Source organism: Oratosquilla oratoria, chromosome 2, assembly GCF_046742065.1.
Source record: "Oratosquilla oratoria isolate Oo_2021 chromosome 2, ASM4674206v1, whole genome shotgun sequence".
Lineage (NCBI taxonomy): Eukaryota > Metazoa > Arthropoda > Malacostraca > Stomatopoda > Squillidae > Oratosquilla > Oratosquilla oratoria.
The window spans coordinates 61,232,303-61,247,302 of record NC_134778.1 but is presented as its reverse complement, the minus strand read 5'-3'; the positions used below and the strand labels follow the sequence as shown (position 1 = coordinate 61,247,302).

General features: G+C 42.4%; 1 protein-coding gene and 1 pseudogene across 1 annotated transcript in view; both read left to right on the top strand.

The window, feature by feature from the left end:
- Positions 1–15,000, top strand: part of LOC143039386 (uncharacterized) — a 290,661-nt gene that overhangs the window by 9,639 nt on the left and 266,022 nt on the right. The gene's annotated exons all lie outside the window — the stretch shown is intronic.
- On the top strand, positions 5,604–7,281 carry LOC143033417 (uncharacterized; annotated as a pseudogene).

Genomic DNA, 15,000 nt, shown 5'->3' with positions numbered 1-15,000 from the left:
AAATATCTTCTTTAACATTTCTATGACTCCTCTTCGATGTGATAATGACCCCCGAAGGATGTGATTAAGATATGTTTATACTTTTATTTTATCGAAAAAATAGGAAAGGAGGACTATGTTAATAACAAAAGATTGGGCATGACACTTAGATAACGGTGGAAAAAAATCATCAAAAAGAAAGAAATCCTTAATCAGGAATTGAAAAATACCTTAGAACCAAAGATGTAGATGAACTCGTATTGCGAGATTTGAATTATCATGTTGGAGTTGGTAAGGTTAATGGTAAAATATGACATATTCCTCGTTAAAAAACAGTTGTGTATTTATTAATACACTTTCGTAGACTTAAATACTCACAAATGTAGCTCATGCAGATGTAGTTCTGAAAGAAGGTAATATGTTTATCAGATGATGTTTTTGACTGACAGAAAGATATTTTGTGACATGTTCCTTAGTGACGTCGTGTTCCTTAGTGACGTCGTGTTCCTTAGTGACGTCGTGTTCCTTAGTGACGTCGTGTTCCTTAGTGACGTCATGTTCCTTAGTGACGTCGTGTTCCTTAGTGACGTCGTGTTCCTTAGTGACGTCGTGTTCCTTAGTGACGTCGTGTTCCTTAGTGACGTCGTGTTCCTTAGTGACGTCGTGTTCCTTGGTGACGTCGTGTTCCTTAGTGATGTCGTGTTCCTTAGTGACGTCGTGTTCCTTCTGTATCACTAGAACGACCACCACTTGATATTAGCAAAAATGAAAATAAAAATGTCACAACCAGTCGGAAACCTTCTTAGAGGAAGACTAGAACAAAGATTGAAAAAAGACTGCAAAGTTGCTAGGTATGATAAAGTTTCTGAAGCTGGACCAAAGGAATACCAATAAATAGAAGATATTGCAAGAGTAGAATATAAGAAAATTAATTCAAATATCAAAAATAATTTATGAAAGTAAAAGAGCTAGCGTTAAAAGAAAACGAAGGCAGTCTGATGGACAGAAAAAGTCCTTACGAGGACAGGTTTTGGCACCTTAATTTACACTCTCTGGAAAGACGTAGAGTGCGGGGTGATCTAATAGAGGTGTTCAACTGGATCAAGGACTTTAACAAGGGATATGCAGACAAGGTCATCATATTAGGACAACAGGGCAGAACTCGCAGTAATGGATTTCAATTGGACAAAGTTAGATTTAAGAAGGAAATATTGTAGGCAAGAACTGCTTTACCAACAGGGCGGTCAACGAATAGGTTAGACTTAGTAACCATGAGTGGTAGGGTGGTGAGTTTAAACGCCAAGAATCCGTTGAAATTTTATTTCTGACGTTTCGTCCAACTAGGACTTCTTCAGAGTATAACCACTTATAACCATGCAGTGAGAGCCGAAACTATCGATTGTTTTAAGAAGAGGTTAGATAACGGTTATGGATGATGATAATAGGTGGTAATGGACGTGGAACTGCCTAGTGTAGGCCTCATGGTCCCTTGCAGTCTCCTTCGTTCTTATGTTCTTAAGTAAAACAAAATAATAATAACATAAAATTAAGGAAGCTAATAAGAGAAACTGAGATATAATTGAACTGGCTAGCTGGGGTGTTTAAACGTAGATTTGTGTTCGAGTAGTGTACCTGTAGATTGGAAGAAGCCAATTTATATTGCCTGGCTAGTGGAAGGCAATTTGTGAGAAAATGAAAGTGATCAAACTTAATTCTAGAACTGTAGAGAAATCTCACTATTGTCGCACGTGGTAAAATAAATGAATATTAGAGATGATATAAAGATTAATGGTTAAGGATATTGGATGCAATATTCACGTTGATGATGGTAATGGAAAAAAAACGAGAAAGAGACCAGAATGTGTATATTGTTCTTGTTCGTCTAGAGTAAATATTTTACAGGTTACTAAGGAAATAATTGTAGGAACCTTAGAGGACACAACAAAACGATAGGAAAGTCAAAACTATAAATAGTCAACTGGAATTGTATTTCCGCGGTCAAGAATCGGGCACGACAATGCAATTGGTTTGAAGTGAAGAATGTAAGATAGGGCAATGTGTAATCTCCATTATCGTTTGTGGTGTTCGTGGACAGGAAAATATTAAGATTTAGAGATAAGGTGGCTATATTGTCTTATACCGATGATATTACGCTTATAGTAATGCAAGATGCTATCAGTGTTGAGAATGAAAACATGAACTTGTAAGGAATAAAAACAAACGCAGCTAAGACTAAGGTAATGATGGTAACAAGAGAAAAATGTATATTGAGACAGGAACCAGATATCGTTGATTCATGAAAGATAAATGTGATTATGCAGCGTTTGAATTTGATTTTAGAGACGGGTACAGAGCTCTGAAAAGAATCATTACAGACAAGGCAAACACAATTCTGTATAATAGATTGGAGAGTAAGAGGTAGGAAACCCTCAAGCTAATGGCGTTGCCAATTTCCTCTATAATACAATTAGGTAAATGCAATTGGGTAGATACAAACACACACTCACACGCACACACACACACACACACACACACACACACACACACACACACACACACACACACACACACACACACACACACACACACACACACACACGCACACAAGGGAAATGATGAAAGACTAGTCTAGTGTAAACTCAACTTTCAAAGAGATTCTAAGAAGACGTATAAGAATAATTTCTAGAAATGATAGACTTCAGCACCGACATATATAATGAGATGCAACAGAAAGAAAGAGGCAGGAAAGAGAAGGGGCAAAATATACACCAGATAAGGGAGCCACAAGAAAAGGAAAAGAAAAACATCTTGAAGTGACCTTCAACAAAACTGTTGACCGGGCAGACCTTTCACCGTCTCCAGGCGATCTCATTCAGCCGAAAGAAGCCCGTCCTCGCTGCGACAGGGTTAAACTTCTGTCGCACGTTTTATTGTTCATGGTTGTCGCTAGGCTGTCTTGGCCGTTTTCCTGGGACCCTGCCTCTGTAGTGGAGAGTTCCTGCCTCATCTCGATGAAGACCCTATCCATATCGGACGCTTTCTTCGATATCCCGGGAGCTATTCGCGGGCTATTTGAATCGTTCCTGTGGTATTCCCTCACCACCTAAACTACTCGGTTGTAAGTTGTGAGCCCATTAAGGGACATCATAATTAACATGGAATAGAGTAGTTTGCGATGTCATCTTATAATTCATAAGCAATCAGGAAGCAGCACACCAACAGCTTATTAAAGAATCAAATGACAATGAATTGTCATTTAGTCACATTGAAACGGTTAGACAACCTTATGGATGGAGATGACATGTGGTAATGGACACGGAACTGCCTAGTGTAGGCCTTATGGTCCCTTTCAGTCTCCTTCATTCTTATGTTCTTAAGATGACAAGCAGGGCAAAAGAAAGTTACACTGTCAAACTCGAGAACGCGAAAATTGCGTTTTTGAGGGACGGGACATGTAAGCGTGATACTCCCACCAGGCGACTGTCAGACCGTCCCAAGACTGGAAACGTGGTCAGTCTAAACGATGTAGTCTGACATCAGTTCCTTGCCCATCTAGACCAGTGGTTCTTAACCTTGTTGGAGGTACTGAACCCCGCAAGTTTCATACATGCATTCATCGAACCCTTCGTAGTTGGAAAAATAAAATGTGTTTTTTTTTTCCTTCAAATTCAAAACATAGGAACTATATACTGTATTAGTGCACAAACTGTACCATGGATCATTTGCACACGAAATCACTGTGTTCAAAGAACAAAACCAACAAAACATGAATTTCACATAAAACAAAAACATAATGAATATTTACTGCAAATCAATGTGACTTTTGCTGTTGCCTCTCAGAGACAATTTCAGAAATGGGCCGAACCGCCGAACCCAGGTTAACAAACACTGATCTAGACTGAGTGTGGACGAGAGAGTACCTTGTACGGGGGAGGCTAAATGAAACGTATCGAGTTAAATATTCAAATTAATTAGCACAGCAAAGACAAGCGTGCGTACACTCCGTAAGCGGAATCAACACTGACTCCGACGCCAAGCGACGCCACCAAGCTCAGACTTGGCGGGAAAAACATACACGCTTAATATGAACACCTGGTTCTCACAATAATACATTAAATATACAATACTAAATAAACAATATTACAAATACGTATGTACAATACACAAGGAATATTATGTGTCACCATTACAACCTGTCTCTTTCAGACTCCCCTCATCAGTTCAAATTCTAGATGAATTTATGTGTAACAGCAAACCCAATCTTAAACGTTGTTATAAGTCGGGATATCGTTTGAGGAACATTGTGGGCGTTTAAGAATAAATCCTGTGACGGATGGAATATTTATACACTTTTTGTGTACGTTTCTGCCAGGCGATTTTATTCAGCTGAGGGGAAAACCCTGTATTAAGTGTTTGTTGACTTTTTAATTTTATTTTTCTTGTTTTATATATTTTTGTATTTAATTTAATTTGTTCTTATCTTTCATATATTTTCTGTTTTACCATATTTCTCTTTCCTCTTAGTATGATCACCTTTAATGGGAGTATGTTCATTCCTGACAAAATTCTCTCCATCCAGATAGACGCTGGATCGGGTCTGTTTCCAGAAGAAGCTCTGTAGTAGTCTTCGAGGAGTCGCTGAGGCACCCCCAAGGTGGAATTTCGTTAATTTTTGGATCTTTGTCCATCCACACCTTATAATCTTCATCCTCTGGCGTCGCTTGTCCCCATGGTTTGGCTCTGCCCAGCATACGAACCAAGATAATACCACATGCCCAGAGGTCGACAGGGGGGCCAAGATAACTCGATTCTTCGAAGATTTCCGGGGCCATGTACGCCGGAGTACCCACAACGCCACTTAGTCGAACCTCCTTGCCTCCGACGATGAAGACGTCTGCCAACCCGAAATCGGCGATCTTCACGACTTTATTTTCAGTGAGGAGGAGGTTCGCTGGCTTCAGGTCGCGATGGACGACGCCTCTGGAATGAAGGTATTCGACGCCTTTTATCAGTTGAGAAAAATATTCCAGGGCGTCCTTCGGTCCTACGCATTTGAGAATACTCTTGAGGTCTCCTCCTGAACAGTATTCCATAAATAGAGTCAGTGTGTTTTCTGACCTCTCCCAACAATACAGGTTGATGATGTTGCGATGCTTAAGTTGGAAATGTATGATTTCCTCATCTGTGCAGTTTCTCATATCGAAATATAAAGGGACAATTTTCTTTGCGACTTTGTCCCCATTCTTGGCATTCTTCGCCAAAAGAACTCGACCGAAGGACCCGGATCCGAGTAGTCGAAGACTCGTCCATTCTTGTTTGTCGTTGAATCTTCGGGCCTTCTTGTTCTCCCAGCAGATCTTCCATCCGGGGGTTTTAACGACGATTTTCTTCCTTCGTCCTGAAGAATCCCCTCGAAGGCAGGAGAAGAAAGCGGCACCACAAAGCAAACTCTTCCAGAAAGACTTCTTCGGTGTCTTGATGCCGTTGGTCTGCTGCTGGTCCGTAGAGTCTGAAGAAAGTTCTTCTTCTTGGAGTCTGGTGTACTTCTTGTTGAACATCTTGCTGAATTCTCCCACAAAATATAGATCCAGTTTGAATTTGGGTGTGCGACGAGATGGGTCATAATGGACATCACAGTTTATGATATTTTCTTAAAACCAATCCCTCTAGTGTACCCTCCATCCAAATGGAAAATTTCAAGCGTTACACAGAAGAAAACGCGTAGAATATAAAATCGTGATGTTGGAATCTAACAAGATAATTACGAGACTTCCAGTTTGTTCGTCGTAGTTGAATAACTTTGTTTAGTTTTAATTAGAAAATGAAATTTAAATCATTATTGTACCACTGAGTCAATTGGATATTCTGTGAACCTCTCGCACCACTTGTTGAAACTAACGAAGGACTTCTTTGTCAACTTTCTTGATATTTGCGTATACTTCATCTCTCCACACTCTTATCAAATAGAAAGGTCATTAGTATGAATCCCTTACCTATCGCTTTCAGTCTTATTTCCTTTCGCTTTATATGCATCTGATCACACGCACACACACACACACACACACACACACACACACACACACACACACACACACACACACACACACACACACACACACACACACACACACACAAGAGGACACGAAAAGAAACTAAAAAAAGATAATTACAGAAGAGATCTGAAAAAAACAGCTTTCCACACAGAGTGATAGATACTTGGAACAAATTAGACAAAGAAACAGTGTGTGCAAACACTATTCAAGATTTCAAGAAAAAAAAATTAATGCTGAAAGATACTAAGACGGTCACTACGAGCATAGCTCCCTTCCCGTATAATACAACTAGGTAAACACACACACACACACACACACACACACACACACACACACACACACACACACACACACACACACACACACACACACACACACACACAAACACAGACGAATCTAAGACCAAACTAGACACTGCGAGATACAAAGACGGGACACTACAATCATAGCTCCCCTTCCCGAAAGATACAACTAGGTAAACACACACGCACGCACACACACACACACACACACACACACGCGCACACACACACACACACACACACACACACACACACACACACTCCACTGCAGGCTACTCTTGATAAGCTACAAGCCTGGACGACTGACAACCATGTGACCATTAACAGTACAAAAATAGTCACCATGCACTTCTGCACATCAAAAGAAGGATATACCTGCTCCAAATGTCACAATCGGCACCCAACCTCTCCAAGTAGTCAAGTCCACTAAATTACTGGGAATCACCATTGATGACCAACTGGACTGGAAGCAGCATATGGCAAACACCGTCAGAGCAGCATCTTATCGACTGTACATGCTGCGAAGACTGAGATCACTTGGAACACCAGAGAAGGAGTTGAAGACTATATATTCCACCTTTATTCTACCTAAACTCTACTATGCATCTCCAGCCTGGACCCCTTCCATCAATCTCACTCAGAAACGGCAGCTGGAAAAGGTACAGAAAAGGGCATGCGAAATCATCCTAGGTTCCTCTTATTACAACTACGAGGCTGCTCTAACCATCCTCAACTTGCCCAAACTCTCTGACCACCACAAGGAGACACTAAGAAAATTCGGCCTCAAGCTATTACGTCATCCTCGCCACCGTAACCTGCTACCGTCGGAAGCTGACCGTCCTGCCCGGGTCACAAGACATCACAATAGACCTTCTAAAGCACCACGCACAGACAGATATAAACACAGTCCCATACCTTCTATTGTACACTTATTAAACAACATCTAATCCAAACATCATATTAACACTAAGACGCATCTATAATTTTTTATATGTTCATGTTTTATATATTTGTATAGTGCACAATCACTTCAGCATCATAATATGTATAGGTAATCATTTATTACGTACCCTCTTACCTTAATATGTATACATTTTCAGCCTTCGGCTGCCTCGTTTTCAATAAACCGTTTATTATTATTATTATAATTAATATACATTAGGAATTCATACAATACAGGGTCTCCAGAATCGAACTCTTGACTAATAGAGGCGTCAGATTCGATGTTAACGTTTTGTGTTTCGACTCCTGAACAGATTTTTTTTTTTCGTTCTATTTTATCTTTTTATTTCGCTCCTTCCACGACACGACATGCACCAACTCTGGGAATTGTCTTCTGCGCTGTGTAATAGAGTATATAGTCGTGATGAAACGTGATCATCCCTGATTATAGATCAGCGTTTGCGTGCATAGCCGGGAGCATTGTCGACGACATTCTCTTCCCCGGGCTTACTTCACACTCAGGGCAAAGGTGATAGCATGGGCCACAACTTGATCCCAAAGATTCTTCCTCGCATCGTTTCACTGACAATCCTCGTCTCGTTTCCTTGGCAACGACGGCGCTGTGTGTAGTCTGCGTCTGAGGTGAGCTATACAGACTTCCTTCACAATGTGTCATGGTGTTGTGGCTGGCTCCTAACGATTCCATTCATGTGGAAATCAGTCCCTCCCGGGATCAACGGTTGAAGAGGGTCGGTCTAGTTCCAGACGATTTCCGCCACTCGTCTGAATATGATATGACGTTTGTCAATGAGTGACCCATGAGTTGCACCCTATGAGCAGGTGGTCGCGAGTTCGATCCCCGGTACCCGCTGCTTGTCTCCGATAGCCCTGACCAGGCAGGGAGGCGACCCCCCCCCCCCCCCCCAAACATCGGCCTTAAAAAAAAAAAAAAAAAAAAAAAAAAGCGGCTTCCCGCAACTGTCATGGTTTGCTCTGAAGGGGTTTCTCACTTCCCACTTCGTGGGAGTGGGATGTTAAGGTGAGGGGAAGGGATCTTCTCTTTCCCCTGGTGAAGAGGTGCTTTCTGCGGGACAACGCGAGGCTTCCGGGAACCACCACGACACCAAACATTGCAAATGGATAGACCGCACTTAACAGTGTCCGTCAGGGAATCGAAAGTTCCAGAATAACACGTCACAACAATGGCATCTACTAAGTATTTCAGCGGCTTTGACCCATCGTTTTTCGCTCATATTTCCGAAATAATCATTCACATCAGTATGGTATATAAGCACAGCCTAATTCACACCCTGCCCTAATTTTTGACGTTATAGTGCATTCACAAGTGTATTTAATTACGGTGTTTACTCTTGATATTAAGTGTATCGTAGCCGACACCCGTGAAGTAAATCAAACAAGTGAAGTTGGAATACACGAGGTAGTTTGTGATGACGTCACGACTTCACCTGTTTGATTTACTTTACAGGTGTCGGCTACGACACACTTAATATCAAGAGTAAACGCCGTAATTAAATACACTTGTGAATGCACTATAACGTCAAAAATTAGGGCAGGGTGTGAATTAGACTGTGCTAATATATCATACTGATGTGAATAGTTATTTCGGAAATATGAGCAAAAAACGATGAGTCAAAGCCGCTGAAATATTTAGTAACACTCTTGTCCTCCAACGACGACGACCCGAGCCACAATACCCTGGACTGGAGGAGGAGGAAGTCGAGAGGGAGACTTCTCTTCGTTTCTCCGAAGTTGGTCATCCGATCGAAGATAGACAATTTCTCGACCAAAGCCGACGATCTCCTTGGGTCTCGAGTTAAGACAAAGGAATGAAAATGGAGTATATTTTTCTTTTCCTTCTCAGCAGACACGATGGAGTTCTCCGCACAATCTATTGAAGCTAGCTCCATGAGGATATTATTCAGCTAAGGCAACGGCCAAAGGAAATGTAGTCCCACTTGATGGAGACCCCGTTTTCTTCCAAGTCTTCCGCTCCTTACTTTTGATAAAACATCGTCTGTAGAATCAACTAAAGCAAAATCTACATCAAAGAAGGTGATAACGACCAGTCTCTTTCTTCTTAAAAGCTCTTTGAGGCTAAAGGTTATCGTTCCACCAAGTTTTAGTTTATAATTTGCGTCAGATCAGACGATTCTATTCGACTCTGAAGCCTCCGTTCCTCAAAGAGGAGAGGCGAGGTTAACAATAAATTATTCTGTTCAGTTAAAGTGGAGCCTTAAAGGACTCTTCCCATATATACAAACATATACCAAAGGTTTTTCCCCCTTACAAGGGAGGTAGCCAAAAAACAAAGGCATAAAAATCACTCCCACCCATTTCATCCCCACATACTCCCTTCCCATCCCCCCCCCTCTCGTCTTGGCTCCTCCTGGATGACGGGCCATCCCTGCATCTCGCCCACTGCTCTCGGTCGGAAACAACTCCGTTGAAGTCGTCTACAGTCAATACTGTTGGATACGGCCGGGGACGTACTGTGAAGATTTTGTTAAACTGATGCCATACGAGTCTGGCTGACCATACATGATGACAGTGGCAGGTCACGAGGGCGACAGTAAAAAGTGTATCTATAGCCAGGCAGGATCCAGAGAAAACAACACACGAATAAGAAATGATCAAACAATACGAACATCTGGAAATCAGACCTGGAACTTAATGGCCGAATGAAATCGTTACCCAGAGGTAGTGAGCCCATTTCTTACCGAATTTGCATTTCAGTGAACAAATCGATGACACGACGGCAACAGAAATAAAAGGATAAAATCCAACTTGGAAAGGAGAATCTTTACGAGACGCAAGAACTCGCGTCGGTCGACTGACTGTCAGACACTCTGTATCCATCTCCTGGTGCGTCGCATCGAATTCGATTCACTTGAAGGATTTTGTTCAAGCTGTCGTCAGACAACTTTATTTAGCTGAGAGGAACCCCTGGAAGAAAAAGAAATGCACATTCTGGTACGAACCCGCTCGCAAGAGGCAGTATCACGAAATCAAATGGCATGTATCACAGAAAAGAACAAAGAAAATTAAAAACAATCTATATACGTATACATACATATATGTACATTTATAATTGTGAATTTATTATATATATGTATATATGAATACGATGAGTGTATATATGAATATACTATGTATATGCATAAATGAATACAATGAATATATATGTATGTATATATACATGTGTGTGTATATATGTAATATATATACGTGTGTGTGTGTACGTGTGTGCGTGTGTGCGTGCGTGCTACCCCGCAGTTTTTATTAGTTCAGTCCCAACAACAAGTAATTACACACTAAAGGCCCCACCTACGATTACCTGAACTTCAGACACCAACAGACGTGAAAGTGCATCTACCAGAGCGCCCACACGATTTAGTGACCCCCCTTCCCCCTCCCCTCTCCTCCCCTCCCCTCTCCTCCCCTCCCCTCCATCATTCACGCACGTACGCACGCACGCACACCCGTGCCAGCGAGCGTAGGCGCCCTCGTCGGACGAAAATAATAAAATATTTGATGTCAACCAACACACCGGATCTCTCCCGCCAACACGCGCATCGTCAAGCAACATTTTAATGTCATGATCCTCCTTCTGTTCGTCCATGCACTCCTCCTCCTCTTCCTCTCTGTCCTCCTCCTCCTTCTCCATCCCCCTTGGCCTCCTCTTCCTCTGCCAACTCCCTCACCTCCTCCTCCTCCTCCTCCTCTAACTCCTTCTCGTCCTCCCTTTCCTTCTTCCTCCCTTCCTTCGGGCTGATAAGAACACACTTTCGCCAGACACGGGGGAACCCGGCACCACTGGGTCGGTTGGTCGGTCGGTCGAAGGCGAGCGAGAGCCTCTGGATCAGTTGTGAAACACTTCAGACCGTAAATCACGAAGTCTTTAACTGGAGGATCCTAATTGCAAACATCGCTGTGAGCGATTAAGCCGCAAACTCCACGTACTTTACGATGATGGATCAGCAATCGATGCACGGCTGATGATGGAGCCGTCGGTGCTTCCAGATCTCTTAGGTGTCTTAACGTGTGTGTGTGTGTGTGTGTGTGTGTGTGTGTGTGTGTGTGTGTGTGATTCACCATGGTCTTGGACCACGTGTTGGACTCGCGATCGACAGCTATTTCCCTTCCAGGAGAAAGCTCAGAGCTCATATATGACCGATCTATGGGTAATGTTGTGACCTTACACACACACACACACACACACACACACACACACAAAACTCCCTTCCCACGAGAGTTGGAGTAACGACCCGCAGCGCAGCGATACTGAAAGTATTTCAGCCCAGGGCGGGATTCGAACTCGGACCGCCGTAGTGGCATCCGGGAATTCTACCACTGCGTCACGAGTCGTGTTTGTGTGTGTGTGTGTGTTTATCTAATTGTATCTAATTGTAGTTACCCAACTGCAGTACGAGTTTGCATGAAAGGAACAAGGCTCGTTGGATCCCATCTCCTACTCTACAAGCTATCATAACTAGCCTCTGTGTGCGCGTGCATGCGTGTGTGTGTATCTATCTATCTATATATATATATATATATATATATATAAGCGTGTGTGTGTTTGTGTATGTGTGAATGTGAGTGTGTGTGTGTGTTTATGTGAGTCAAGCTCCACAAAACAGGTTTCCTCGAGTTTGAGGCACAGTTTCGGGTTCGGACCTAACGGAGGCCAAGATGATAAAAGGATTCGACAAAATAAGGAAAAGGAAGCTCCATCTCTTCAGCAAAGTGGTCAGGGTGGTGTCTCTACTCAGTACTCTCTGCATAGATCCTGTCGAAGTTTCTCGGCTCCTTCATCAAGTTTAGGCGTAGTGGTTTATCTCCGGGATTGGACGAGTTCAGGGAATTCACGGGTCGAGGTTCCGAGAGATCTACCTCTTATTCGTCAGGAAGGGGAGGGGGAGGGGAGGGGAGGGGAGGGGGAGGGGATGTGGTGGGCCTACTCTCAAGAATTCACCCGCTGACCACTTGGAGTGTCAAAGCTCAAGTGTTGACGATGTCACTTGAATTTCATGAAACCCTACACATACATACATACATGAATACATACATACATACATACATACACACATACATACCTGAGAGGCGGACTTGGGCCTAAATACTACCCCAGACGTGCGGAAGGCATCCTCACGTTGAAGGGGACATCATGAATATCTGATATAGCGATGTTATCATAAGTTCACTGATCCTCTCGCGACGATATCGCTTGCTGCGTCCTTCCGGGCAAGTCTTGTCGAGAGGCGTCGTCTTTTACGACGTTGGAGGCAAGTGGAGAGGCCTGTGGGACGAGAGACCCCCGAGAAACTGGTTTGTGACACTTCAGAAACCCACCAGAGACCAACGCTCGAACCCCCGGACGATCTGAAAGGCTGAGAGAAAGAACGGAAAATGGGGACGATACAACGATGGAGCTCCTTCCCGTGGAGATTTGTAATCTAAATATTTGCCTTGAACATTTGACTCGTCTAAATGCAGTCATCATTACAGAGAGGGCAGAATGTTCTGGAAGACGTTTTGAATTATTCTCGCTGATCCATGTTTAGTTTATTTTGTTTTGGCGTTCGTCCCAGTTAATGATTATCAAAGTTCCGATTGGACCTTGGGAACTTACTTTTTTCCCTCCCAGCATTTTTTTCCCCGAAAGCTTGAAATGTGGAGAAAGAGAAGGAATAGTAGGCGAAGCTGAGAGGTGTAGGGGAACCAGGAGTAGATATGGAATGGAAACGTTTTAAGGAAGATGCGCTAAAGAGCACAAAGATGGTTTATGAGATGAAAAGTTGTTATTGGTTTAATGGGCCCTCTATTCTTGCGGACAATCTTGTTCCGTGGGATGAAGAAGGGAGATAGGAAACGAATGATTGTAAAGAAGAAATGAGAAGGTATATGAAAGGGAAAGAATGAAGGGGATGGAAATAAAACTCAAAGCTAAGTAGGCCAAGGGGAATGAGAGAATGTAATGGAGGGAGGGAGACATTCAGAATTCTAGAAATCTTACAAGACCCAGACACAGCACGTCCACAAGAGGCCACGACAGCCAAATCTGGTTTACAGTTTCATTATACGGTGACCCTCCCCTATTCTCATTCACTCACAAAAAAATACAAAACAAACAAAAAGGAATCCCTTCGGGCCGCGTCACTTTATCATCCATTCACAACCACTCTCCACTCACACCTATTTCTCACCCTCTCACTTCCCTGCTCAACAGACATTCTTCTTATATCCAAGAGCCCTTTCACCCCATCCATCCATTCCGTTCTCGGTCTTCTCTTCAAGTTCACCCCATCCACCTCTACGTCCCACATTATTTTTGCTTGTCTTTCTTCACTCATCACGCTATGTCTTGCTTCATTGCTTTTGACCAGGGTAGTGGGCGGGAGACGGGGGATGGCTCTTCATCCACGAGGAGCTAAAAAGGGAAAATGAACGGTGTAGGATGAGTGTGGGATGGGTGAAGGGTGGGTGTATGCCTTGCATGGCAACTTTCCTTATGATGGGGAAAGGACCTTTTGGTGTATGTATATATGTATGTCAGCACATAAGCATGAATGTATGTATATACGTATATATGAATTTATGTATGTATGTATAGTTGTGTATATATATATATATATATATATATATATATATATGTGTGTGTGTGTGTGTGTGTATGTATGTATGTATGTATGTATGTGTATGTATTTATGTATGCATACATGTATGTATGTATGCATGTATTTATGTAGAAATCTAATAGTGTTTCTACAGTTTTTCACCTTCAGATAAGAAAAAATTCCATAATACTGTCTGTTCGTAAAGATTTTAATTAAACATCTATTAATCTAATATGAATTTCATATAATCTAATCTGACATTAATTTTTTTAAAACAAATTAAAATTTTTATATCAAATTCACACATATCTTTTTGGTTATATATTCATGTGTTTTAAATATGACTCTATCTATACATACCAAGAGCTTTTTCCCCCTTATATGGGAGGTAGCCCAAATCAGGGGCACGTGCCTATTCCCACCCATTCCACTCCCCTCCACCACCCCCCTCCACCCGATCTCATCTTAGCTCCTCATGGATGACGGGTCATATCTGCATCCGACAACTGCCCTGGGTCAAACGCAATGCATTCACAAAGTAAAGAATATATTGTAGTTATCTTATTTAAATCTTATTTATTTCATTTATTTATTTGTTTATTTGCCTATTTATTTATTCATTTATTTTTAGGGTGAAAAAATGTACATCTTTTTTTCCATAGTTCTTAGAGATCTTTTGCTCTCTCTTTTAAATTACAATGCAGTCTTGAAACTCTTTAGAGACACATGTAAAGGAAATACTACCACTTCCACTACCACCACCACTACCACCACCATCGCCACTACTACTACCACTACCATCCTCACCTCAACCACCATAACCACTACTATCACTTTCACCTACCCTTACTACAATCACCTCCACCACAATCACCACCACTACCACCATCACCTCAGTCTTCACTTCCATCACCACCACCAACACTACCACCACCACCTCCCCACCACCTCCCTCACCACCACCTCCCTCACCACCACCTCCCTCACCACCACCTCCACCCCACCTCTACCACCATCATTTTCTTCTTCTCTTCCTCCCCTTCTCCTCCTCCTCTCTTTCTCCTCCTCCCCTTCTCCTTCTCATCCTCC